This window comes from Canis aureus, chromosome 30, assembly GCF_053574225.1.
Source record: "Canis aureus isolate CA01 chromosome 30, VMU_Caureus_v.1.0, whole genome shotgun sequence".
Lineage (NCBI taxonomy): Eukaryota > Metazoa > Chordata > Mammalia > Carnivora > Canidae > Canis > Canis aureus.
In genome coordinates, this window is record NC_135640.1 from 17,167,396 (window position 1) to 17,195,050 (window position 27,655).

The 27,655-nt window shown below is 36.2% G+C and overlaps 2 long non-coding RNA genes across 2 annotated transcripts in view; one reads left to right on the forward strand and one right to left on the reverse strand.

The window, feature by feature from the left end:
• LOC144301756 (uncharacterized) overlaps positions 1-27,655 on the forward strand; it is a 45,040-nt gene that overhangs the window by 10,971 nt on the left and 6,414 nt on the right. The window contains exon 3 of the long non-coding RNA XR_013368537.1: positions 15,466-15,518. This is a non-coding gene — a long non-coding RNA (uncharacterized LOC144301756). The remainder of the gene's footprint in view (positions 1-15,465; positions 15,519-27,655) is intronic.
• Positions 17,160-27,655, reverse strand: part of LOC144301754 (uncharacterized) — a 100,003-nt gene continuing 89,507 nt past the window's right edge. The window contains exons 4-5 of the long non-coding RNA XR_013368534.1: positions 17,598-19,168; positions 17,160-17,388 (exon numbers count right to left, since the gene is read on the reverse strand). This is a non-coding gene — a long non-coding RNA (uncharacterized LOC144301754). The remainder of the gene's footprint in view (positions 17,389-17,597; positions 19,169-27,655) is intronic.

The window sequence follows — 27,655 nt, forward strand, 5'->3', positions numbered from 1 at the left end:
TTGAGGAAAAATTTATACCAATTCTCTACAATATCCTTCAGAAGACAGAAGTAGAGAAAATTCTCCCTAATTCATTCTATTAGGCCAAAATTATCCAAAACCAGACAGTGACAATTACAAGAAAAGAAAAGAAACCAAAGACCAATATCTCTCATGAATACAGATGCAAAAATCTGTATTCAGATTTTTTATCATAACAAGATATTAGCAAACCAAACCCAACTCTGCTCAATTTTTTTGTAAATCTAAAACTGCTCCAAAAAAGAATACTAGTAATGCAAATTTTTTAAATAATTGATTAAAGTTAAAAAAGTAAAAGATAATTGCTGCTCTGTCAGAGTTGTGGAAACTAGCTCATTGACATGATATTATTGCCATGTTCTCATAAGACCAACCTGTCACAAGTGCTCTTCTTGGACCTTAAAAAAAAGTTTTTAATGAGAAGAATTCCCTTATGTGCCATTAGGTTGGTATTGGGCTAGTGGTAGTCAACAGAGTATCCAAAGACTTCTGTGCAAGTTTCTCTTGCTTAGTTGCACTAGGAGGTGCAGGGTGAGAAGACACTGTCCATGATGCTGGAGCAATGCGTATGGATGAAGAAGTGGGGAACAAAGCTGAGACAGTGGTTGGGGCTTGAGCTATAGTTACTGCTATGGATGAATCAACTGGAACAGTCATTGCAGGATTTGATGCTTGGGTTGTAACTGGGGCTGCTGCTGTCACTGCTTTGGGATTTGTCACTATAATCCCTGCAAACTTTTCTTTATTATGATTACATTCTTTGAGGGCAGCATAATCATTAAGGATATTATCATCATTAAGGGTTTTGTCTGCAGAAATTAGTATTTGTCCCACTATCCAAAATGCATCATTCAACTTCAGTGTTATTACTACAAAGCTATAACCCACTCCAAAAGGCCTTGTTACCTACACTAAGCTGAATTCTACTATTGTAGTATATCTGGACAATGGAATATTATTCCGCACTAAAAATAAATGAGCTATCAAGATGAAAGACCTGGCAGAGAAAACTATTGACCATCTCTCCAAAGATGCACTTGCATACTTTATATACTCATGGAAATCTACCAAGGGACAGTTAAGAATCCTGATCCAAGAGGTGCCTGGGTGGCTCAGTTGGTTAAGTGTGCAACTATTGATTTTGTCTCAGGTCAGGATCTCAGGGTCATGGGATTAAGCCTAATGTTGGGCTCCATGGGGGGCCTGCTTGAGATTCCCTCTCTCTTGCCCTCTCCCCATTTGCACATGTTCTCTCTCTCCAATAAATAAATAAATCTTTTTAAAAGGGGGGAAGGGTGCTGGGTGGCTCAGTTGGTTAAGTGTCTGCCTTCAACTTAAGTCATAATCTCAGGGTCCTAGGATAGAGCTCTGAGTTGGGCTCTCTGCTCAGTGAGGTGTCTGCTTCTCCCTCTGCCCCTACTGCCTGCTTATGCGCACTCTCGCTCTCACTCTCTCTCTCAGATAAATAAATAAAAATATATTTTAAAAAATCCTGATCCATGGGGATCCCTGGGTGGCGCAGCGGTTTGGCGCCTGCCTTTGGCCCAGGGCGCGATCCTGGAGACCCGGGATCGAATCCCATGTCGGGCTCCCGGTGCATGGAGCCTGCTTCTCCCTCTGCCTGTGTCTCTGCCTCTCTCTCTCTGTGTGACTATCATAAGTAAATAAAAATTTAAAAAAATTAAAAAAAAATGAAAAAAAAAATCCTGATCCAGAGTTTTAAAGAGTGTGTCTCAACCCTTTTTCACATCATGACATCGATAGAAATGATATCTTTAGGGCACACTGGAATACATTAAAGGAGATTTGGAGGCAACCACATGGGGCTTAGTGAAAAAGTTTGTGTTTTTAAAAAATATGATATCATTGTGATAAGAAAAATAAAACAATTGTATTAAAGGCTATATGAAATATTTAGTTTGTATATGCTTCCAAATAAAATCTTTTCAAAATTTAAAAAAAAAGGGAGAGAAACACAGAGAAAACTTAAATGCGTATACTAAGAAGCCAATGTAAAAAGGCTACATAGAATATGATTCCAACTCTATGACATTCTGCAAAAGACAAAACTATAGGGACAGTAAAAAGATGAGTGCTTGTCTGAAGGGATGAGAAGCCTCATCACACAGGCACAGCAGATGCAGGGACAGTGAAACTACTCTCTATGATACAGTAATGAAGAACATATGCCATTATACATTGGTCCAACCCATAGCATGTACAACACCATGAGTGAACCCTAAGGTAAACTAAAGACTTCGGTTGACAATGATGTGTCTATGAGCTTCACCAATGGTAGCAAACATACCAGTGTGTGGGGGATGTTGATAAAGAGGGAGGCTCTGCATGCATGGGAGCAGGACACATATGGGAAATCTCTGTACCTTCAGCTCAGTTTTACTGTGAACCTAAAACTGCCCTAAAAAATAAAGTCTCATAAAAAAATAAAAAATCTGTCTACTATGAACCATAGACCTGGGCCCTGGGGACCACGGAGAAAGATTTCTATAAGTGAACTCTGCACTGATATACCAGCTGTGTGATAAAACCCAATGACTTGGACTACTTTTCCTACTTCCTTATATCTCCCCTTCTTCTTACATGAATATTTCTAAATTTTCATTCAATAAGTGAAATGTGAAGTGAACAAAAAGCAAGATACATATACACATATATACATATATTTTTTTAAAGATATGAGTTAAAGTTTGAGTAGCATAAAATGTATGGAGAAGTAGAGAAGGACCCTCCCCACTTCTAAGTGAGTTCTCCGTCGAAGGACCAAGGACTGAGCAGAACATACAGTGTTGCCTCTGAGGGTTAAGCTTCTTAAAAGGATTTCGCTATATGAATATTTATAGTCCTGGGCTAGAAACAGAAGTTCGTGGAGGTTTGTACTGGTGACATTGTCTCAAAAGTTTAGTTCTTGAACTTGTCTTACACTTGAGATAGCATCTTAGGCATGCGAATGAACCACAGTGGTGACTGGATTCTCAAAATAGTAGCATCTGCATTCTTGAGAAACTTGTGGGCTCCTCAAAGATCTACTGGGGCACTGCAAGTATTAGGAGGTTTGGCAGGTAAGAGGAATAAAGATGGGAACAGAGAACTACTAAAATCACATTTGCTGTTATTGTACCTTCTGACAAAAGAGAACCCAAAGATGAAACAGGCTTAGTCTCTACCTCAATTGTATCTCATGATTTTTGCCTGAAGGTTTTGAAAAGGTCTCTAGTCTTTTCCATTTCTGGTCTGTCTTCTATATTGTTGTCTGAAATCATTCTAATTTATGAATAGGATTAGTGCCTGGAAATAATAAGCATTCAAGTATTTGTTGAGTGTCAAAGGTTCCTCCAATGATGAAAACCCTTCTATAGCTCTCCGTGGTATAGAATCCAAATTCCTAAGCAAGTGTCTAAGACTTTAGGACTTCATGTATCCTTCTTTTCTAGGTTCTTATCACTTGTACCTCTTCATGATTTCTTAACATTGGAATGTTCTTTTATATTTCAAATGGTTCCCATGTGCTATTTCCTCTTGCTGATACGTTCTCCTTCGTATTCTGGTCTTAAATGCTTTTGCTCCTCCTCAGGCCTGTTTCTCAATGAAATTTTGTGTGGTCTCAAGACACACTAAGTTGGACCATCAAAAATTCCCATGTTTCAAACTTACAGTCAGAAGATAAATAAGTCCTAGAGATCTAATGCACAGCATAGTGATTATAGTCAATGATATAATATTATTTACTTCAAAGTTGCTAGGAGACTAGATCTTAAATGTTCTCACCACAAAAAAAGAAATGATAATTGTGTGATGTAATCGAAGTATGACTTAATGCTACAGAGGTGATACTGCAATATACAAATATATCAATTAACATATTACACATCTTAAACTTACATAATGTTATATGCCAATTATATCTCAATAAAAATTAATAAAACAAATTTTTTAAAAGTTCCCATGAAACTAGTAAAACTTATCCCGCTTTTTAAGTGTATGATAAATGCCTGTTCAGTTATTTGTCTCTCCCTTTAGATAGCATCTTTTGAAGGCCAAGATCTCAGCTTAATTGTTGATTTCAAGGCATAGAACAAAGTAGAACCAAAAAAAAAAAAAAAGCACTAATATTAGACAAGCCTAGATTAGTCTTCCAGTTTCCCCTGCTTAGTTCTGTGATCTTAGAAAAAAATAATTAATTTCTCAGAAGTTCAGTTTTCTTCTTTACAAATACAAAAGGAAACTATCTTGACTGGGTCAGCATCTGACAGATAAAACATCTATTTCTCGATAAAATGTAGTGAGAGAGAAGCAGAGAGAGAGAGAGAGAGAGAGTATTATTAACAGATTTCCAATGGAGATTTTAGTATTTAATTTTAATATTTAATGATTTTTAGATTTTTAATGTCAAAGCTCTTGTCTCTGCCCTGACAAAGTCTACTGTAAATAGGGACTTTTGAAGTACCTGTAATTTTTAATGAAAATGAAAAACTGACTTATGAAGTATGTTTGTAGTTTTCTTTCAAAACAGAAAGTCTGAAATGTTTCCTTTTATCATCTGACTCAAGCCATTTGCTTAACTAGAATTTTAGGACCAATGGTGACCATTCAGAAAACCCACTTATCATATCATAGCATATCATAGCATGTCATAGCATCACAGTAAGTGAATATACAAAGATAGTAACAGGAATGAATTAACCAAATCAAAGTCAAAATATGGAACTACAGTCAATTCATAAGTCAGAATAGCAGCTCTTACATGTAAGCCAAACTTGTGCCTGGCCTATATGGAAAAATCGATTAAAAGCTAATCTAGTGGGACACCTGGGTGATTCAATGGTTGGGCAGCTGCCTTCAGTTCAGGTTGTGATCCTGGGGCCCGGGATTGAGTACCACATCTGGCTCCTGTGAAGAGCCTGCTTCTCCCTCTCCCTATGTCTCTGCCCCTCTGTCTCTCTCTGCGTCTCTCATGAATAAATAAATCTTAAAAAAAAAAAAAAAAAGATAATCTATTTCCCAGGATTCCTGTTCATTCTAAGTCATTCTGGTATATTCACATTTGCTTTTTTGACTCTTACATTAGGAAACCAGGATAACTGGAGAAAAACTAAGGTGAACAGGCTATTGTGATCAAAGATTTAAAACTAAGAATTGCACAAAAGGCCATGGAAATCCAAAGCCATTCTCAAGGCAGAAATTTGTTACTAGGCCCATGAAAAAGGATATTTCAGTTTAAAGTCAATATTCAGTATCTCTTTGTTATAAAGTAACTGAAATCAATGTACTTTGAGTACTACCTATTAAAAATATAACAGATCAAAATATAAAATTTATAAATATAAAATCCTCATTATATATATATTTTTATATATTATATATATATAAATTTTATATATAAATATAAAATCCAAAATATAAAATCCTCATTAAATTCTTTACCTTTAGGGACTTGAATTTCCTTTTGTTCTATGCATAAGGGAAAAAAAAAAAGAATGAAAACCAAAACTCCCATTTAAAAAAAAAACACCTCCACAATATGAAATTTGGTTGTTCTCAAAGGGTAAAATTTTTGCCAAATGGGTGACAAGCTGTTGTCAAGGCATAATGGGAAGCTTCCGTGGGAGTGTGTAAGGGATTTATGCACAAGAGTTACATCACATTTTGAGTGCACATACTCTTTGAAACAGAAAGAGTCCAAATCTCAAAGTGTTTACTAATGTTTCTCAGTAAATGTGGCATTTATTCAGAGATGTCCAATATAAACCTGTAGCATTAACTCTAGAAATAAAAATATTAACTTTTTAAAGAAATATTAAAATCATTTTCAGTGCCCTTTTACCATATTACTTTCTTGGAAATCTAAAATAACTCAGTATGTCAAAGAAATAAAACCATGTCTATCTTGGTAAATTATTAATATTTTCATATTAATACAAAGAGTTCTCAAATACTAAGATATAGGAATAGTAGGGCACAAGACCTACTGATTATACTGGGACCAATAATGAAGATTCTTGCTTGACCAAACTTTAGTTAGGCTCCCAAACCTTATCCTAGGCCCATCTATGTAGCTCCTCATAAAAATCCAGTTTCAGCAAGAACCCTGCTAGACCAGTTTAGCAAGAGTCCTCCCCATCTTTTCTACATGTTCAGCCTCAATATTTCCACAGGGTTCTTATCCTCCAGCATCACCTAAGTGATGTCCAGTCACCCTGGTGTGTCTTCAGCAAAGATCCTGTTAGGTCAGCTTAGTTAGAATCTCCCTTATCTCTGATGTTTTCTCTTAGTAAATCTGCATCTTGGCTAAAGATTCTCACTTGCCCACACTGTATTCGGAGTTGAGTTCTACAGAGGGATCTTTCTTCCCCTATGGCAATAGTTAATAAAATCTGTTTTTACTGCTTTAACTACTACCCAACTCTGTTTTTGTTTTTTGTTTTGACATCAAGGATCGGTAAATCTATGGCAAATATTTTTTTAAGATTTTATTTATTTATTCATCACACACACACACACACACACACACACACACACACACACAGAGGCAGAGACACAGACAGAGGGAGAAGCTGGCTCCATGCAGGGAGCCGGCCGTGGGACTCGATCCTGAGTCCCCAGGATCAGTCCCTGGGCTGAAGGTGGCGCTAAACCGCTGAGCCACCTGGGCTGCCCTCCTTTGCATATTTTATTATTGAATTCCTACAGCAACTGATAAGTATGCTTTATTATCCTCATTTCAAGTTTAGAGATTAAAAGAAAGATTATGCTTTACCGGAAATCAAGTAACTAGTTAGCCGTGGAGTGGTGAAGATAGAACTGAAACCCAGGGTTTTTGTGGATTTTTTATAAGTTCCTACTTATTCCAAAAGTTGTGTCATTTCTAATTTTTACCTGATGTTTCAAATTTTTTCTCAAATATAGAAAACAGAGGAGCAGTTAGGTTCAAAGGGCAATTTTTACAATATGGGAGATGTAAATAGCTTCCCATCCTAAGATATAGTAACTTTTATCTTAGCATCAACATGTTTTGGAAAGAAGCCATCACCATTATATAAGGGAGTTCCCAGAACCAAGCTAAAGCAGAATCCTTGAAAACAGAATCACATAAACCTTTCATTTGATATCGTCTAGGGAAATAAGTGAAGAATCTTCATCCCACATGGTAATGCACCCTGCTGACCATCCCATCGTTGGGAAGGGTCATGCTGCATTCCTGGAGTGTTTGAGGTCCTTCTGAAAGATTGGCTACATTCCCATCCACACCCATAATTAAGGATAATAGTGTTCATATGCAGCTAGCTGGTGGTTACAAAGTAAGCCTTTATAACATAGAGCTCCATGCCATCCCTGAACTTACAAAATAGTCTTCAGAGTAGCTTCATAGCAATAGCCTATATCACTGATTTCTAAGGAAACTTAATTTTGTTGTTGATAATGATGACTTATTGTCTGCTAACCTCATAATAGTCAGGTAAAATAATTTAAGAAATTTTTTGACTCTCAAGCTTAAGAGTGAGGCATTTTACCTCCAATCTGAGAAAGGTATTCCTCATATGGAAGCATAGCACTGCAAAGTACATACTCAGCATAACTTACCTTGGGGCATACATGTCTTTCTGGTTTGTTGGGATTTGTGTTTGAGGAGGCAAGAGAACTCATTCCACGTACTTTATTAATTAGGGATAGTATGTGCAATATCACAGTCTAGCTGTTCCTTCATCTAGGAGATCCTCAAGCATATCATTCTATTTCATATTCAAAAGGACAATGTAAGAGATTTGAACCATGGTCAATATAGTGGAGAAAAAAAAGAATCTTCCTCTGTCCTCTTAGATTCTGTGGCTGATCTGAGATTAAGTGGACATAAGACAGACTAAGAGGTGAAAAGCACACACATTTTATTTAACATTTTTGTGTGCGCAGAGGAGCCTTCATCAAAATAGAAGAAAAACAAAGACTTAAAAAAATAGGACTGAAAGTTTATATACATTTTTTTTAACAAAGAATGATGAATTTGCAGAGAGATGACAAGACAAAGGAAAAGGCTTAAGTTTTTATAGGCAGTAAATTATGGGAAAGTGACTAAGAAATACACAGGGAAAACTAATGGAAGATTAGAGTGATTTTAGTAGACTTGTTTGTACAGGTCCATTTTGGCATAAACTCCTAGTCTCCAGTGATAAGAATGTTCTCTTCCTGGTATAGTCTAGGCCCCTTTCTCATGGAAAATATTATGACCTGCTTTTAAATAGAAAGGGGGGACATCAGAGAGCCCTTCCTGCATCTGTTTCTTAATCTTCAACTCAAAATAATCAATATGTCAAAGGGCATATTGTGGGGTGTCATGTTTTGAACACCTTCACCATCATTAATAATAAAGGAAAAATGTACTCTGAGCTCTTAGAATGTCAGGAGTTATAGCATAGGAATTCTGTTAAGGCAACATTTAACTCATATTCACCATAAAGTAACATAGAAGTCACGAGAAGAAAAGCTAAAGAGAAGCATTAGCCTCCAATTTAAAAGTAGTTTTTGCTCTAATAATTGATCACCAGCCCAAGAGTTCAAACAGGTGAACTGCAGTGCATACAATTGACAAAGGAGAACTTTTCAGAGAGGAGACATGTCCAATAGCAAAGGAAGAAAAAGTTTGTTTTCACAGCATGATTCCCCACACCCAGACTAACAATTTGATACCACAGCTCTCAATTTTTCTGAATTAACTAGGCAATTGCTGCATTCTAGAATGATTTGCTGACTTGAGAGCACGTGAGTAACCAAGGAAGGAATAAATTAATATAAAAAGCCTGGCTCTATCATACCTACCCTAGGAAGACCAATACAGAGCAGTAATGAGCATCTATTTGGTCAAAGGTCCAGTGAGGAAATGCAAAGATGACAAAGATAATCTGAAGAACTATATTTCATACGGAAAAAATGAGCACAATTGAAAGAATGAATATAGCAAATGCTGTAATGAGTACAGGTGGGGTTTTATAGTGATTCTAACAATCAGGATTGGGGAAGACACTTGGGAGCAGACCACTCTACCATGAAGTCTTCTTGAATCCCAATTCCAAACTGAGACCACAAATGTGAACCTTGGGTAGTTGCCAATACATCATCTGTTGGACGGTCAAAGCACATAATTTTCTACATGATAAATGCAAAGTTCTTTTTTCCCTTGGCAGTATTTCATTTTAGAAATGCCAGGAATTCATTTTAAGGAAAAGAAGTTTGACAAGCAAATAGGGCACTTGAATACTTAATGGAATACTGTAAAGAAGACATTATTAAATGAGTTGTTCACAAAATATGCTATACAACTCTGAAAAAATAAAACCAAAAAAGGGCTGGAGTCAGAGGCTACTTGCAGGACATTTAATTCAAATACAGATGTTTTTCAATCAATTCAATTGTGAATAATACTTGAAGCTCAGATAATTGTCTAATAATTGATTCATATAAACATTACTGAGAATCATTTGTTTGGTTATTTTCAAGGGAGCATGGGACCAAACAGAAGTTTCCTGAGGGATGTCAGAAAATTTTTTTCACATCGCAGTACTCTTAGGAAAACAGAGGTATTCCCCATCTCATCCCTTGTACTTCAAGTTTCTCCATTTTAATAGATTGCCAAATAAAAACTGTGAATGAACTTTTAATGTGATGTTGTTTTAAACCTCTAAATCTTTAATTGACCCCATTAGGATTGGTGTAAAGGGGTGTCTGTGTGATCATATAGAGCCAAGGTCAGGCCATGGCCCACCATCTGTCCATAAGAAATGGACTGGAAGGTTGTTCATCACTGACAGACATGTCTTAGCCCAGAGATCAGAAATCGGTCATCTTCTGAATCAAAGCAGTTTATGTTGGACACAGGAGGTAATTTTCACATTAATGTATAATAGGTCATCTACAGGGGGCCATTTTGAATAGATATTGCCACTTCCTGATCATGTAGTGCTTATTACAGCCTCTGCAGGGTGATTGCCATGAAGTCAGCTATGCGTTTAAATTTATCTTAAGGAACTGAAGCTCATTTCTGTCTTTTTTTGCTGCAGGTCCTAGAGCCTCTCTACTCTATATGAAAAAGAAAGCTTTATAGAAATTAACCAAATTAAAAGAACTCTGGTTGTATTCTAGATGGCAATATTGTAAACTTGACTTTAGCAAGGGCTGTGTACCAACACCTCAGAAAATCTCTAGAAAAACACAGATAAATACATAGTTATTCAGTCTTAGCTTTCTCAGAAATATCATTTTTCTCAAAAATCATGTCATTTCTGCTTATTACAATATCTACTCTGTATTTAAGTTTGAACTCTCCCCTTGAGGGCCGTATTTTGTGAAACATCAACAATATTTGTCCCTCCTTGAAAGTTACTGCAAGAAGTAGAAAATAAGAAAGAAACAATAAAGTAGAGAGGAATACTGGGTGGTGACCTAGAATCACTCACAAAGTAAGGGACTGTCTCAGCTCACATTGTATGATCACATTTATGTCTCGGTCAAATTAAAGATGACTGCATTTAGGTATGTGTAGAACAGTCAAAATCATCTTAACTGCTGAGACTCTGCTTGACATTCATTCACACTGTAAAATAGAAAAGATATTCTTGTCTCCTTACATGCTGCTCTGAAATCAATATGAGGCGTTATCAAAGAGTATCTTCTGTGTTGTTTGACTCCTTCTTGTTCCATGTGATCTTTCTCTCACCACTGGCTAACCAACAACCACCTTGGTTCTACATCCTTGATCTGATATTCTCAAATTTACTGTCTTTATTTGGACTATCTCTACCAATGTAGGCCAGCAGTGCTTGTTGCTGTTTGGTTTTTGGTTGGTTGATTATTTGTTTTGTGTGCATTGTAACTCCCAATGCCCCAACATGAACGTCTACCTGCCTGTATATCACCCTTGCTGCTGTTGTCTGTGGCCCTCCAAGATAAAAACGGATTGATTCAATAAGTCAATGAGGATATGGATTAGGGTTTATGAAAATTTCATTTCTTACTCATTAATAGTATGCCATGGGACAGATACTTAAACACTCTTGGCCTCCCTTAACTTAGTCATGGAAAAAACAAAAACATCAAATTATTAAGGACATAAAACTAGAAAAGGCTTAATCTACTCAAGAATGAAAACATTTTACTTAAGGCAACTGTTGAAAACTATGGTTCTAGGAATAGCAGCAGAAATGTTTGTCCTATTTGCTCTGGAGGAGAGAGAGGGGCAGGGTGGGATGATACTAATATTCACTAAAATCTGAGAGAAGGCATTTTTCAGGAAAAGGGGCCTTGGTTATTTTCTCAGGTTAAACATCCATTCTTGGTATTTCCCATGTAGTGCAGCTAGCAGACTCCCTTGCTGGTATAAATGTATTAGGAAAGGTAATTGCTAAAGGAGCCCAATTTAAGAAAGAAGATGATAGTATTTAAAAAGATACTGCATTTACTTTAATAGAAATTAATTCAGAATCATTCTTTTGAATCAGTCACATTCATTCACACAAAACTAAACTAAGCCCTGACAAATTATCTTGATTTCACTTTCTCTATGTCCCCTGTTGGAAAAAAATTAATTTCCAATGCTATTCTTATAAACCCCAAACTTAGTCTGTTGGTATATTTTAATCAGAGAAATACCTGATTCACAACCACTCTTTCGTCTAATTTCCCACTTCCACTTCCACATCATTAATATGTTTTTGTTGGCTTCCAAAAGGGTTTAGCATTCCCTTATGTTCACTAAGGAACACATTAGTGTTCAGTATTTCATCCAGATGAAAGAACAGGGCATGGGGAAAGAGGCTTTATTTGTGAACTTGCTGTTCTTTTTTGAATAACCAAAGCTCTTTATACTGATATCTTTGGAAAGAAAAATATTCTAAGCATAAAGGAGAATCTAAGTCCACAGTTATGCTCCTTGGTTGGTAGATTTGACTTGCAAAAGGACTTTATAAAACTCAGGTTAGAGCCTTTAGACAGAATTAAATCAAGAGTAGCCTGTCATAGTAGATATTCTCCCAAATTTTATGCCATTAATGGTGTCATTTTAGTGACTCCTATTATTTGTGTACTAGAAACCCAAAGTTAATTGACTCACCCTACGGGGAGGTTCTCAGATATTGGAAATTTCTAGGTAACATTTAGGGAAGTTTCTAGATGACAAATAGGGAGGCCCATAGACTTAAAACAATATCAGATAAGCTGGGTTTCAGATGGCTACCCCTGTGCCCTGCAAATGGCAGTAGTCCTGTGATAACCTTTTCTTCTCAGGTATTTTCCCATGTCAATCACCTTTTATTTTTGACAAAAGTCATTTTCCTATTTGTTTTGGGAGCACTAATATGAAACATAATATAATAATAATAACTTCCCCTTTTTTTGAATGCCTACTATGTGTCAGATGCTAAGTGTTTGTCTCTTTTTACTTTTATATCTGCTTGGCAAAGAAGGAACTATTATTCTTGTATTATAGACGAGAAGCCTAAAGATCAGAGAAATTAAAAGAAAGACATAAGGTCTCAGAAGTCATAAAAGATAGAGATAGGATTTGAGCCCAAGTCAGAATCCAAGTCCCTTGTTTCTTCCCCTATGCTAGACTTTTTTTCCATATTGTTTTCTGTTATTTGTTGAAAACCAGTGTATACAATATCAATGTCAGTATTTCCCAAATAAATCATTTTAGCACTTATTTGTTAGATGTTGTTCAGCTAGCTTTACTGATCATTTATATATATGTGGTCAAATGGAAGGTTCTTCTTCCACTCACCCCTTACCTCATTCATTCCTCACTCTCACCTTCCACTGGCGTACTAAAGCAAATCCTGATGTTGTTAAAAAAAAAAAAAAAAAGATATTTAAGCAAGAGTTTCTATAATTAGTTCTCATTTATTCATTCTGTGACATTTCCTTGAGCCCCAAGACAGTTCTGCCCTTTCCAAAGGACTGAATCCTTTCAAAATAATTTAATATTTTTTCTTAATATTTGCATGCCACAAGTTTGATATATATCCACACATTCCACATATAACCTATTCAGTGCTTTGGAAAAGATACTTGTATTTCTTCCTTTTCATTCCTTTGGCTGAACTGATAAATAGTTTCTGTTATTAACAAAGCCAAACTAAGTATTTCATGGAGGTGCAGACACTTAGAAACACATAATAATCTATCTGGAATGACCATGAAAACCACAGGAACTGTAATCTGGCATGTTTCCAAAGGAAAACATTAAAACTGATGGTTTTGAAGACATGAAATTATAGGGAACTACTTGATACTATGTTAAGATGAGAGGGAGCAAAAAAAAAAAAAAAAGATGAGAGGGAGCAGAAGGCACTTATACGTATTATAGGATTACTGATTTTTTTTTTTCAAATAGCTCTACTTTAGAAAAACCCACAATGTGATCAACAAAAACAATGATGGGTTTTTTAAAGTAATGAATAATGGGTGATTTGTTTCTCTTCTTATATTTATCAATTTTATGAGAACATTAGAAGCAAGGAAAGATAGGTAGGTCTTCTGGAGGCATGAACAAAATGTTTAGCTAGAACATGGGATAGAGACCCTGCTGAAGGAAGTTAGTGAAACATTACTAAGAGTGTTGAACTGGTATTTAAGGAGAAGCCAGTCAGGAAAGTCCTTTCATTTCTCTTTGGCTGGCTGGTAAAAGCACCTGGTGTTTTCTGGAGCAATAGTAGTAAATCCTGTGCTTGGCCTAAGCATATGATAACTAAAATGCCTGAATAACTATTAGGTAATAATCAAAGCAAGGCTGTCTACATGTAGACCTTAAATAAGCAAATAGGAATTTAGGTAAAAATAGAAAGAACTTAATGAGATGTTACTATGTAGAAAACATGTCAAGTAGTTTCAGCAATTCTTTTTTTAAATTTTTTTAAAGATTTTTATTTATTCATTCATGAGAGACAGAGAAAGAGAGAGAGAGAGAGAGGCAGAGACACAGGCAGAGGGAGAAGCAGGCTCCATGCAGGGAACCTGACGTGGGACTCAATCCAGGGTCTCCAGGATCACGACCTGGGCTGAAGGTGGCACTAAACTACTGAGCCCCCCAGGCTGCCCAGTCAACAATTCTATTATGCTTCAATAACTAATCTCCTGTCATTCTCCTACTCGGATATTATAGGGTTACTTGTCATTTGAAAATACAGTAAAAAAGAATTATTGGCTTCTATCATCAACCCTTGTGATGTTGGAAAATTACCAAACAAAATGTTTATTTTCAAAAATGTATATATTTTATCTGGCTAACACTGGTGTTAATACAGCTTGAATGTGTGGAATGTTTCCATCTTTTCCCAAGATTTTTTTGAGTTGGAATTTCTTCTTAATAATTCATACAATGAAAGAGAGGAAATGTATTTTTTTAGGGGACAGAAGTTTTTTTTCCCCAATTCTAAATAATATTTGGATCCAGTTTTTAAAAGATGGTTAGACTAAAATCTTTTAGATATAATGTTAAATATAAATAAAACTAAAAATAAATTCTTTGTATTTAGCATATGTATAATCATAAAAATTTTTTCAAGTACAACCAAATGAAAAATTTTAAATATTCACATTCATAATAATGACAGATGATACTGAGTTTAATAGGAAGATGCAGCCTTAGATCTAGTTCTAAATGTGGTCTGTTTTTATATTTTTACATAAATCCTACAAGTGTAAGAATTGTCTATTCACATATTTTATGTAATAGAACAGTTTCAAGACTACTAGCTCAGAATAATGACAATTTACTCAACAAGCAATCTTCAAATGCCAATTAAACACATGAAAAATGAGCAAAGCTGTTATGTTTGCCTAAAATCCAGGTTAACATTGTAGTTTTGTTGAAATAGATATTAAATATTTTTCTATAGGCATATGTCAGAGATATTGCAGACTTGTTTCCACACCACCACAACAAAGTGAATATCACAATAAAGCAAGTCAAATTATTATTTTTGGTTTCCCAGGGCTTATAAAACTTATGTTGTATACTCTACTGTAGTCTATTAGGTGTTCACCAGCAGTACATCTAAAAAATGTACATACATTAATTTAAAAAAATACTGTTACTAAAAATGCCAACCATCATCCAAGCTTTCAGTGAGTCATAATCTTTTTGCTGGTGGAGGGTCTTGCCTCTGTTGAGGGCTGCTGACTGATCAGGGTGGTGGTTGCTGAAGGCTGGGTAGCTGTGACAATTTCTTAAAATAAGACAACAGTGAGGTTTCCCACATTGACTAACTCTTCCTTTCACAAATGATTTCTCTCTAGCATGAGATGCTGTTTGATAGCATTGTACCACAATAGACCCTCTTTGAAAATTTGAAATAATCCTCTCAAAACCTGTCACTGCTTTATCAACTAAGTTTCTGTAAAATTCTAAATCCTTTGTTGTCATTTCACTAATCTTTACAGGATCATCACCAGGAGTAGACTCCATCTCAAGAAATCACTTTCTTTGCTCATTCGTAAGTAGCAATTTTTCACCCACTCAGGTCTTATCATGAATGTCAGCAATTCACTCACATCTTCGGACTCTAATTCTCATTCGAGGTCTCTATTTCCACCACAACAGCAGTTACTTCTTCCACTGAAGGCTTGGATCCCTCAAAGTCATCCATTAGGGTTGAAATCAACTTCTCCCAAACTCCCGTTCATGTTGCTATTTTGACTTCTTCCCATAAATCCTAAGTGTTCAGAATGGCATCTAAATGGTGAATCCTTTCCAGAAATTTTCAATTTACTTTGCCCAGATTCATCAGAGTAATCACTATGTATGGCAACTTATGAAATGTATTTCTTCAATAAGACTTGAAAGTCAAAATTACACTTTGATCCATAGACTGCGGAATGGATATTGTGTCAACAGGCATGAAAATGTTAATCTTGTCGTACATCTCCAACAGAGCTCTTGGGTGACCAGGTATATTGTCAACGGGCAGTAATATTTTAAAAGGAATCTTATTCTAAGCAGTAGGTCTCAACAGTGGGCTTAAGATATTCAGTAAACCATTTTGTAAACAGATGTGCTGTCATCCAGGCTTTGTTGTTCCATTTATAAAGCACAGTGTAGATTTAGCATAATTCTTAAAGGCCCTAGGATTTTCAGAATGATAAATGAGCTTTGGCTCCAACTTAAAGGCACCAGATGCACTAGCTCCTAACAAGAGAGTCTGTCCTTTGAAGCTTTGAAGCCAGGCATTGGCTTCTCCTCTCTATATATGAAGGTCCTAGATGACATTTTCTTCCAATCTAAAACTGTTTTGTCTGCATTGAAAATCTGTTTAGCATAGTCACCTTCTTTAAGTGTTTTAGCTAGATGTTCTGGATAACTTGCTGCAGCTTCTACATTAGCACTTGCTGCTTCACTTGGGACTCTTGTTAGGGAGATTGCTTCTTTCCTTAAACCTCAGGAACCAACCTCTGCTAGAGTCCAACTTCTGAACTTCCTCTCTCAGCCTTCATAAAATTGAGGAGAGTTAGGGCCTTACTCTGGATTAGGCTTTGGCTTAAGGATTTATTGTACCCGGTTTGATCTTTTCCTAGACAACTAAAACTTTCTCCATATCAGCAATGAGGCTATTCCACTTTCTTAACATTTGCATGTTCACTGAAGTAGCACTTTTAATTTCCTTCAAGAACTTCTTTGCATCCACAAACTGGTTTTTCGGCACAAGTGGCTTAGCTTTTGGCCTATCTCAATTTATGAAATGCCTTTCTCACTAAGCTTAATTGTTTCTAGTTTTTTACTTAAAATGAGAGATGTGTGTCTCTTCCATTCACTTGAACACTTAGGAGCCATTTTATGGTTATTAATTGGCCTAATTTCAGTATGGTTGTGTCTCAGGAAACAAGGAAGGAAGCCTGAAGGCAAGGAAAGAGATAGGTGAATGGCTGATAGGTGAAGCAGTCAGAACACACACAACAGTTATTAAGTTCACCAACTTACATGGTCAAGGGTCATGGTGCCACAAAACCATCACAATAGTAACATCAGAAATCACAGGTCACTGTAACAAACGTAATAATGACAGAAAAAGTTTGAGATATTGTGAGAGTTACCAAAATGTGACACAGAGACACAAAGTAAGCCAATGCTGTAGGAAAACTGGTGCTCATAGATACATTTACTTGACACAGGATTGCCACAAACTTTGAATTTGTAAAAATCTCAGTATCTGCAAAGCACAATAACGCAAAGTGCAATAACATGAGGCAAGTCGTATTTTATTGATTGCTAAAATTGAAAGTAGTAAATTTTTTCATTTCTTACCTAGTGCCCACTGACTGTTGCTGAATTTCTGTAAGTCAGTATTAGAAACATTTATGTAGGGATCCCTGGGTGGCGCAGCGGTTTGGTGCCTGCCTTTGGCCCAGGGCCCGATCCTGGAGACCCGGGATCGAATCCCACGTTGGGCTCCCGGTGCATGGAGCCTGCTTCTCCCTCTGCCTATGTCTCTGCCTCTCTTTCTCTCTGTGTGACTATCATAAATAAGTAAAAAAAATTTTAAAAAAAATATTTAAAAGAAACATTTACGTAAAGCAACTATTTGCCATGAGAATGTGGTGCGGATGTTCCAACGAACTCAGGTCTTGTCTATTTCAAGTGCTGTGAAACCTTCACTGCGCGGTGATTTAGCTTCTGCTTTGCACAAACACATTACCATATCCCAGTATAGACTTAGACAGTGATGTGACTGGGTGTTTTATTATTAGATGGGGATCTAGATGATGCAGAATTTGTTAGAAGCAGTTTGGGGGCCTTAAGAATACCATTTGCTGACCTCAGTCTAAGGTACTGTGGTCTAAAGTAAATCTCAGTTGTCATGATTTATGAAAAAATATATATAGTTCCAAACTATAGTTCCCCTTTACTGTAAGATTAAAATTATGGCTAAGACAACAGAAGAAGAGAGTAATTGAGATTTATTTCCTTAGAGAATAAGAACACAGTTAATTAACCTAGACATAACTAGAGTAAGAGATAATAGCTGGTGAGCAGACAATATGCAATTTAGATAATATAAAGAAAACTGACATAATGGTCTGTTGCTAGGACAACAGCTTTGTGGAGTTGAGGCAGAAAAGAAGCTCTAATGAGGTTAATGGAGAGGTTAAAAAAGTATGCACACATATGTTTTGTTACTCTCCATATTTGTTTTAACAGGTTATTGGGGGAAAAGACTACATAAAAAGGAAAAATTTTTAAAGTGCTTTCTTTCACCATACAATAAGTCGAACCCTGAGAATTGTCTCTCAGTTTACACAGAATAATGCAAGCATATAGACACATGTTCCCTTTAGAATATATCCTAATGAAAACTTAATGTGTGAAGTCTTCAGGAAAGCTCTATGTTTATATTGTCACAATAGTGACAGCAGTCATGACACCATTAATCACCCTTTGTTTACTATTTCGGTCCTAATGGCCTTTGAGAAATTGCTCAATAATGAGCAGACACTCTGTTTAGAACCACCTCTGATCCAAGTGATTATCCTGACTGGGAAAATGGAATGACCCCATGAATGAACTAGGGTCTCTTACATCATGTGTTTGTTTTTTAAATCACTTCTTGTCAACAAAAGATTATTATTTTGGAATTGTACATTTTTCCCGGTGATTAAGTCAGTTGGTCAAGGACTAAGGTATATAACACTTATTCTTCAGTAAATTTGTCATTTTTTAAATCTCAGGTCTTGGGTTTTTAAAAATCAATGTAAAAAACATCAACTCTCTTGTCTGAGGTGATTGGTGATTTTCTTCTTGGAATGTCTTTTAATTTTACTTGTAATTTTTTGAATAACGATTATTTAGTAGTAACATCTTTTATGTTAGAAAGCCATTCCAACCGAGATACCTGAAAAATAATTATTGAAACTTTCTTATTCTGAAGTGTCTTTTTAAGCATTAACTCTAATTCGTCTAAATTTTCAGTTGTGTGAGGTGCAAATCCACATCCTGTTTTAACATGTCTCTCTTCCATCTTAGAACTTTTTTGACCATGTCCTCTGTTTTTCCACCAGAACTCACAGCTGCCATCTGGCTTACTTCAGCTGATAGTGGTATCTTCTCTTTGAGCTTTAGTTTTCAACAGGGGATGCTAGAAAACCCAGACAACTGGGAATATAAGAAAAGAATGTGTTTAAGTTACAAATGATAAGTAAATATCTCTGTTTTTTGTTTGTTTGTTTTTTCTGTTTTTTTTTTTTAAACTGGACATCCTACCTAGAAATCTAAAATCCTACCAACTAGTACTCAACCAACTTGTAAACAAGCTATTTTTCTCTTATGTTGAATCTTCCAGAAAACATACATTTTTAAAACTCCTACATGTAACGTGTGAGCATTTGGAACCGACCCACAGCCTTAACTCTAATTTAGACAATGTCAAACATTAGGCATTTTAAATGTTAAAAGTGTTAGAAAGAACTCACCCCCTAAAAAAATAACCCACCCAAATAGAAAATTGGACAATGTTTTATTTTGCTTGTTTCAATGTATTGAAAAAAAAAATAAGGTATTCTTGAAATCTACCACATTGGCCGATATCTGCAGATTGGCTAAAAGCACTGAATTATTTCTATTTTCTTTTTTTTTTAATTTTTTATTTATTTATGATAGTCACGGAGAGAGAGAGAGAGAGAGAGGCAGAGACACAGGCAGAGGGAGAAGCAGGCTCCATGCACCGGGAGCCCGACATGGGATTCGATCTCGGGTCCCCAGGATTGCGCCCTGGGCCAAAGACAGGCGCTAAACTGCTGCGCCACCCAGGGATCCCTATTTCTATTTTCTTTAATGTACACACACACACACACACACCTACACCTATATTGAAATGAAGAAGCTTCCCAACTTTGTCCACTGGATCTGATATTTGATTAAATGTAGGAGCTTGTTTACATGTGCGTTATTAAAGCACTGTGCAATGGATTTAAACTGTAATGAGATCTTTGAAATGGACTCTTTTCCTAAAAACCTGGAATTCTTTGGACAGGGTAGAGTTCCAGGATATTTCAGCATCTCTTCTGTACTTAAACAACACATGACTAGAAACTGAAGCAACTACAGAACAAATTGATCTGAATTTGGGCAGCCCAGGTGGCTCAATGGTTTAGCGCTGCCTTCAGCCCAGGGTGTGATCCTGGAGACCCGGGATCAAGTCCCACCTCAGCCTCCCTGCATGGAGCCTGCTCCTCCCTCTGCCTATATCTCTGCCTCTGTGTGTGTGTGTGCCTCTCATGAATAAATAAATAAACTCTTTTAAAAAATGATCTGAATAGTGTCCAGCCTCAGAGGTAAATTTCTGGACATTTGTTTACAGTAATTCTAAGAACTATGATGGTGACTAAAAAAAAATCTGCTTCAGAATCTGTGTTCCTTGAACTAAATTAAGACTTTAAATAAAATAGACAGCAAAAGAAAAAAACTACAAAAATAAGAAAAACTGCCTGTACTCAGTTGAAACTACCAATTCTGCAGAAAGTGTGGGTAACAATGTTCCATCAAAATATGCTCAATTTTCGTTTAGTCTATATGGAACATTCTATCCTAAGTATAACTGACCCTAACCTTGACCAATTCAACTGAATCCTATTCTGTTAAAATATAAGAGCAACAAAGGAAAGAATAGATAATTGGATTGCATCAAAATTCAAAATTTTGTACCTTAAAAAACAAATGAAAAAGCAACCTCATAATGGGAGAAAGTATCTACAAATCACATATCTATATGATAAGGGGTTAATAATGTCCAGAATATATAACGAAAACTTTACACCACTAAACAACCCAGTTAAAAGATGGACGAAGAACTTGAAGCAACCTTTCTCAAAAGAAGACATACAAATTGCCAAAAATCATATGAAAAGATGCTCAAAATCGTTAATTAGCAGGCAGATGCAAATAAAAGCCACAATGAGATACCACTTCACACCAATTCAGATTTTTTTTCTCTTTTTCCCTCTCTCCCTTCCTTCCTTCCTTCTTTCCTTCCTTTCTTTTTAAGGAGGCTCCACACCCAGCACAAAGCCCAATGCAGAGCTCTAACTCACAACCATGAGATCGAGACCTGAGCCAAGATCAAGAGTTGGATACTCAACTGACTCAGACACCCAGGTGTCCCAAGGTATTATTGTTAAAAAATGGAAGATAACTGGGGTGCCTGGGTAGCTCAGTGGTTGAGCATCTGCCTTCAGCTCAGGGCATGATCCCACGGCCCAGGGATCGAGTCCCACATCAGGCTCCCTGCATGGAGTCTGTTTTTCCCTCTGCCTATGTCTCTGCCTCTCTGTCTCTGTCTCTGTCTCTGTCTCTGTCTCTCTGTCTCTCATGAATAAATAAATAAAATCTTTTAAAAATAAAATAAAAATAAAAATGGAAGATAACAAACGTTGGTGAGGATGTGGGAAAATTGCAACCCTTATGCCCTGCTTGTGGAAGCATAAAATGATGCAGACACTTTGGAAAGTAGTTTGGTGATTCCTCAAAAAAATTAAACATAGGATTGCCATTGATCCAAAGTTCCAAAAGGAGTGAAAGCAGGAACTCAAACAGATATTTGTACACCCATATTTATAGCAACATTATTCACAATAGCCAGAAAGTGAAAACAACCCGAGTGTATACAGACAATGAAAGGTCAGACAAGATGTGGTTTATTCATACAATAGAATACTATTCAGCCTTAAAAGGGAAGTTCCAACAGATGCTATAACGTGGATGACCCTTGAACACATTATGTTAAGTGGAATTAGCCAATCCCAAAAGAATAAAAATTGTATGATATCAGGTACCTAAAATAGACGAATTGATAGAGACAGGAAGTAGAAGGGTAGTCAGCAGGGCCAGGGAGGAGAGGTGAATAGGGAGTTATTGTTTAGTGAGTATACAGTTTCAGTCTTGCAAAACAAAAATAGTTGTGGAGATGGATGGTGGTGATGGTTGCACAAAAATGTAAATGCCAAATGAGCTGTCTACTTACAAAATAGTTAACATGATAAATTTTATGTTGCACATTCTTTAAAATTAAAAAATAAGTAATTAATAAAATAATAAAAATGAAATAAAATATTAGGAAGAGTTGGGCTTTTTAAAATTCTGGTGTTCCCATGAGAGGGGCTCTTGATATCTTCATGGCTCACCTAGAAAACTCATTAGCATATTCTTGACTTGTTAAATGAGATGGTGATATCTGTGCCATTCTCTGCTTCTTCCAAAATATGAATACATTTTATGTTTATTTAGGCTTATGATTTACTGAAATCTTCTATTTGAGAAAGTATCTGGGAGCAGATTTGAGTGGTAGGATCTAAACATGGCTGCTCACAAAATCTACCTCATAATCAGTATTTCTACAGTTCAGTCTTCAAAATGTTTTTTTCTATCTCAAAAAACTTTTCTTGCAATGCAGGAATTTCACCAGGTGGTCAAATGTCTTTATTATATGTTCCAAAAACCTTAGTCCCATGCTCAAAATGACGAAATTCTTCCTAACCACCCAACGATTTAAACTTCTTTTTCATTAAAATTACATTTTCTTTGTTACAAAGGTGGAAATCAAGCAAACATCAAAGGTAACAGCCAAATATTTAGGTATTGGTAAAAGCAAAATGAGAAAATAGTTATCTTCGTCCATTATCTACTATTAGTAACAATAGTTACCATTTGTTGACTACTTTCTTATGATAAGATCAAGCAAATCACTTCACTTATACTGGTTAGTATTTTTATTCCTATTACTACAATTTATCAACTCAGGTTATGAGTATTTTATTTTAAGGAAGGCATTCCATGTTCATATTCATAGCTTCTGAAGCAAATTCCCTCTGTATTTTAAATCCATCCTTATTTCTAGGCACCCAAACAATAAGATCAAGCTGGCATCTCATTCTTTAAGAGAGAATTCTTCATAGATATGATGCTTCTAGTAATAGAAAGATTTTGTATCCCTTTACTCTTGAAAAAAAAAAAGGAAAAGTCTCTTGACGTCTCAGTTTGAGAGTTGCTAGTGCACTGATCATGTCTTAGAGAAATGTTCTATGAAGACGGACTAGAGAAATGATACTTAGAAAGATCTGAGGATCCGTATCTGATGTTCTAGTGAAGAAGTCCAGAAAGAGAGTGAATAATCCAAGCTTACATTCATCAGTTTGGTCTGGAAGCTTATTTCTCTGGGTGACGACTCTTCATGTAATTATTGCTGCTATCTGACATTCTTCATTTTCCTTTGACTTCAGAATTTTTATAGTTGCATTCTGTGTGTGTTAAGTCTAGTTTAGTATTGGAAATATGTGGACTTCATTTTGGTTTCGTAGAATCTATGCAATCCTAGCTCCGCATCAATGTCACGTTTCTAGGAGGATGTGAATGGCTCCGTATAATGTTCAGAGTACTCAGACGCTTAGAGTGTCTTGATGCACATGGAAGTTTTCAAATACCCATTGTTGATGTGTACTTGGCATAGCAACAACTCAGGAAATCACCAAATGGGATTCTCAAAGACAAATTCCAAAACAACTCTAAGAGTTCCCCTGAGAGCACTCTATTTATGGGACATGGGTTACATAAGTGACAAGACCAGGAACAACCTAGAAGGGAATCATTAAAGAAGCTGCAGAGTGGAAAAGACCTTGGCCTAGTTAAGGTTTATAAAAACTCACTTCTTAGAGATGGGCTTAATGTATAGCATCTCATGTTGGCAAGACACTGGCATGCCTTATGGGGTCAATGAGTCTCCTAAGTACAGACTGGTCTTTGATTTCACAAAAAAGTCATGACTTCTGTAGGAAGAAGACAATAGTACTGGTAATAACATTTATTAAATTATGTATAAATAAGAAAAAGTTGCTTTAGAAATGTATTTCTTTTAATGTTTTAAATGGTAAATCTCTTGCAAAATATCCTAACATTTGTATTAAGCTTGTTTTTACAAAGATTATTTTTTAAATGATTTTTATTTATTAATTTATTTGAGAGAAAGAGAAAGTGCTCATGAGCTGGGGAGGAGCACAGAGAGAGAGAGACCAGCAGACTCCAAGCTGAGTAAGGAGTCCCATGCAGGCTGGATCCCATGACCCTAAGATCACAACCTAAGCTGAAATCAAGAGGCAGATGCTCAACCAACTGAATTACCCAGACACCCCTAGCTTTATTTTTTTAGAGAGAGAGAGTGCACATGAATGGGGAGGGGGAAGAAGGGGAGTGGGAGAGAGAGAGAGGGAGAGAGAGAGAGAGAGACAGCGAGAGAGAATCTTAAGCAGGCCCCATACACAGCATGAGCCCAGTAAGGCTCTAATTTCACCATCCTGAGATCATAACCTGAGCCAAAATCAAGAGTCAGATGCTTAACTGACTGAGCCACCCAGGTGCTCCTAAGCTTTGTTTATTTGTTTGTCTGTTTAGCACACTCCCAAAGATATCACAGAGAATATTATGGCAATAAGGTTGAATCCCTATGTATTGGAGATCTTTAATTCAGAATTATATGAAGCTTCTTCTAAAAGTCCTTAAGCTAATGTCACATTCATTGTGGAGATGTCTCTAAAGCATCCTCTACAACATATTACAGAAACTCTGGATACCTATAAAGATAGAGCATGTAGCCTTCCAAAAAATCACGTTACAAATAAGTAAAATGTATAATAACCATTGTTATCAGCTATATTTTATTGCTATACTTACCTATGATATCTACCTTAACTAAAATTTCCAAGCTTGCAAGAAGTACTTTTTACTTGTGGAGGATCACAGAATGACTACAAGATGTCTAAATAAGTTTAAAAAAAAAAAAAGTGGTGGGGAATGCCTGGGTGGCTCAGTGGTTGAGCATTGGCCTTCCACTCAGGTCATGATCCTGGAGTCCAGGGATCGAGTCCCACATCAGGCTCCATGCATGGAGCCTGCTTCTCCCTCTGCCTGTGTCTCTGCCGCTCTCTCTGTGTCTCTCATGAATAATTTTTTTTTTTAAGAAAGAGTAATAGAGGGGAAATATACAGGGAATTCAATTTCTCTGGTTGCCTCCTATCACCATAGATGTGCCATCAAGGATTTAGCAAATACTTTTAGCATTTAAAAGAAACCTAATAAATTTTTTCTAACAGCTTTATTGAGATATAATTTATATGCCATAAAATGCAACCTTTTAAAGTATACAATTCACTGCTTTTAGTATGTTTACAAAATGGTGCAACCATCACCACAATCTAATTTTAGAAAATTTTCATTGCCCTCACATAAATACATTTTAGTTCTTGTTCTTACTATAGGAATTCTGTATTTCTGGATAAATAATAAAAGGCATTTTGTTAATTTGGCAATGGTTATGTCAAATCTATAATAAAGAAAAATAGGTGAAAATGTAGACAGTTGGCAAGAAGCAGATAATAAAGAGTAATTATTTTAGTTAAAGACTTTAGAAATGTAAAGGTTTGGGGGAAGAATCTTCAAATCTTAATTTTCAGTAATGGAAATTCTAGAAAGTAAAACATGCCATACACCAAGTGTTATTATTCAAAATTTTCAAAGTTATAATAGGATGTATTAGTAGATAAATTTCTAGGTAAGCTTACAAAGGCTTTGCGATAGATCACCTTTGGAGGATTTGTACCATTCTAAAGAGAAAGTGAAATTACTTAGATTTAATCCTCGCCTTTGGCTTTGTCGATGCCTAAGATACATTATCTTGTGATTATAAAGTAATAGTGTTTTAATAGTGCCTATTCATACAGAAAATGTCTTTGTAACCCTATACAAACTGTTAAAAACAGGACAGATGCTATATTTCAGCATCTAATCAGAAAAAAAGATGTGCATTTATTTTATATTCATAAATTTTATATAATCCTTACTAATTTGTGTGATTTATTTTGAATTTGCAATGCATGAGTTAAAACTCAATGGTCAAGTTATTTGGGAGGATTAGTCGTTATGCATTATCATCGTCATTGCTACACTGGATTACGTTGTCTTTGATAGCTTTCTCTCCAACATTATTTAATATGCTTGCCAAATCAACAATAAAAATCTTTCTATCGAGTTACTCAAATTTTCAAATATCACAAAATTTTTCCAATTTTTGAGTATTGCCCTCCCCCACCAAAAAAACTCTTTAAAAAGTTTTTTAAGTAGTGGTTTTTTTGTTTTTTGTTTTTTTGTTTGTTTGTTTTGTTTTTTTGAGAGAGACAGAGAGAGAGAATGAGAAACAGAGCACAAGCTGGGCAGAGGGAGAAGACTCTACACTCAACGAGAGCAGGATCTCTATGCAGGGCTTGAGGCAGGGCTCCATCCCAGGACCCAGATATCAAGACCTGAGCCGAAATCAAGAGTCTGATGCTTACCTGACCAAGCACGCAGGCACCCCAATAGTTGAAACTTTTTAAAAATAGAAATTCCTGTGTTAGTCCTGCCTACTGAAATAGAATATCTGGGTTTAATAAACTGAGAATCCAAACTTTTAATAAACATCCCAGACAGTTTCTTATGAAGTTGTCTTACCCCTTTCCGAGAGAGAGTTTGGGAAACACTGGGAAAATGTGGTGCAATAGGATCTGGGAAGCAACTTGTTCAGATTTTGGAGCTCTAATACTTCAGGACAGAGAATCATTAAGATGAAAATACCAGGAAAGCAGCCACCGTCTCTGCCTTGTTGCTAATACTTACTACTACCTCACATGCATGCAAATACTTGTTAAATGAAAGAACTTTCTTTATGAACAGATCTCAGGTTGAACTTCAGGCTACTTAAGAAAAAAAGTAGGCACTTAGACACAGGAATCCAGAACGAAATGAATATTTCATAAGACTATTTCCACAAAGACCTTTGGTTATTTTAGAGTCAAGAAAATTATAGACATTTTGGTGAAAATACTGTTATTAGATTCACCTTTCTGGGTGTCCACTAGATCAAAAGTGAGTGAAGAGTTTGGCAGAAGACTTTCCTGTACCCTGAAATACTTATTTGAAAAAATCAATCCTTCCAGAATGTTGAACAGGATGACAGGAGGCTAGCCTTAGATCCACTACTTGCCTTGGTGGTTGTAGCTGAGGGAATGTTGCACAACATCTCACTCTCCCAGCAGTTGTACCTGTTGGCTCTCTTAATTGTCAGGGGCACAGCCTCCACTCAGCCTGAAGAACAGAGAGAAAACAAGAGGAACAGCACAGCCCGTTCCTCAGACAGCATGGTTGGAATTCTTTCTCAGCTTTTGTGTTCACATAGAAATGTTATCTTAATCTCAACTGACAAGAGTGTTCTTAAGACAAAACTCAGAGAAGGAAGGCTAGAGGAATGCTTCAGGGATATCCAAGAACAAAATGAATATGATCTACACAGCAATTACCTTGAGAAACTGAAACTCATTACCACAATTTAGACACTAGATGGAAAAGACGAATTGTTCCTTTCTATTTTGGGGTGAAGATTATAATAGATCATAATAGTGGCTTTTCACATTAAATAATGTTTTTCCATTTCTGTAAAAATGCCTTAATGTCAAAAAGGAAGGGAAATCACTTAGTCATCTAAGTGGGAAAAAGCAAATCTATGTAGTGGCAGTAATTCATTTATTTCTCCAGCCGGCAGTTACTAAACACCTTTTGTGTGCCTGG